This window comes from Gobio gobio (assembly GCF_949357685.1).
Source record: "Gobio gobio genome assembly, chromosome: 3".
In the NCBI taxonomy this organism is placed as follows: Eukaryota; Metazoa; Chordata; class Actinopteri; order Cypriniformes; family Gobionidae; genus Gobio; species Gobio gobio.
The window spans coordinates 47,207,929-47,209,609 of NC_137099.1; positions in this window are offsets into that span (position 1 = coordinate 47,207,929).

A 1,681-nucleotide genomic window follows, 5' to 3' on the forward strand; every position below is an offset into this window, starting at 1 on the left:
AACTGCACAGCGGTGATAGGAGGTATCACAACAGACTTTACCTGTCCGTTTAGCAAACCAAGTGACACTTCACCTGCGGCAGTTTGGGTTTGTGGTGACAGAGCATATCATTTCATGCCACAGAAAGACTGGACAGGTTGCTGTTACCCAGCTTTAATGAATGTGGGGACATCTGTGTACTTTCCAGGTAATGAACAGGGAGAAAAGACCAGACAGAAAAGAGATATTGGTTCTGAAATAGGGACCTTGCCAGACCGTTACAATGGTTATGTCTTGTCAAAGGGTCCACAGCATATATAAACGCAGTCCTATGTGTCATTCCCTTTGTTCAGTCCAGCTCTTCACCGAGCCCCGACTGTGCGGGTCCCAGAGGAGTTGTACCTAGTTTCCCTCCTTCTGGGAACAGTAGTTATATGCATTAATCAACGTTCCCATTCAGTCGGTCAGCTCGGTACAACACATCACATGACTATGGAACATATATTCACGCCCCGTAATTCGCTGAACTAGAATATAAATGCCAGCACAGCCACACCTTTCATTCCCTTTTTTTTCAAGGGAGCGATGGGCCCTGGCTTAAAGTCCCTGCGGTTAGCACGGACTGAGCAACTGACGTAGCAGTAACATCAAGTCGGTAAAACCGAACAAATGTGTGCGGCGATGCCCAACTGGCCGCCGCACAAATGTCCTCTACAGACATCCCTCTAAACAATGCCCATGACGTTGCCAGGCCTCTTGTGGAATGTGCGCATACCCCTGCTGGCAAAGCTAACCCCTTACTTTTGTATGCAATTGCAATCGCCTCCACAATCCAATGTGAAAGACGCTGTCTTGACAGCGGTTTCCCACAAACTGGTTTTGCAAAACACACAAAAAGTTGGTCAGACGTACGCACAGCCCGCATTTGCTCGATGTACCTGCGTAAAACTCGCACAGGGCACAACGCATGGAGTCTCCTTTCTTCTTCCGAGTCAATCGAAATGTTTGATAGAGCGGGCAGCTCAAGCGAGAGCGCACTATACGCTCCTGACATGACTTTTGGTATATACGCCGCATTCGGACGCAACACCACTCTTGACCCATCCAGCGCAAACTGGATGCACGAGGGATGTACTGACAGCACATGGAGATCACCAACACAATTTGCTGATGCCAGTGCCAACAGCAGAGCTGCTTTATAAGACAGCATCCTCAGATCAAGAGATTCTAAGGGCTCAAACAGAGCTTCCCCCATAGCCTCCAAAACCACAGTCAGGTCTCATGACGGTACCATCGCCTTCGTAACGGGCTTTAGCCGCCGCGCCCCTTTAAGGAACCGAGCAGCCAGCAGGTGCGCACTCAGCACAGCACCACCAAGGCCCTCATGACAGGCCGAAATGGCCGCCAAGTAGACCTTCAGCGTGGAATGGGCACGCCCTTCCTCCAAAAATTCCTGGAGAAGAGTCAATATCCCCGTAATCGGACATTGGTATGCGACTACCCCTGGACTGACATTCCTCCCTTGTCTGCGAGCTAGGGATCCGACCGTCCCTTCTTTCCTGCAGAGAAATATTTCCCTTTCGCCAGGGGCGGCCCCTTCTTTGCGACCCTGCCTGCTGTTTAGGATGTGCATGCTTTTGCCCAGCCTCCCAAGCAGGTATCGGCACTGTTACTTGCAGCCGGCCTCTTTGCTGGTGGTGGC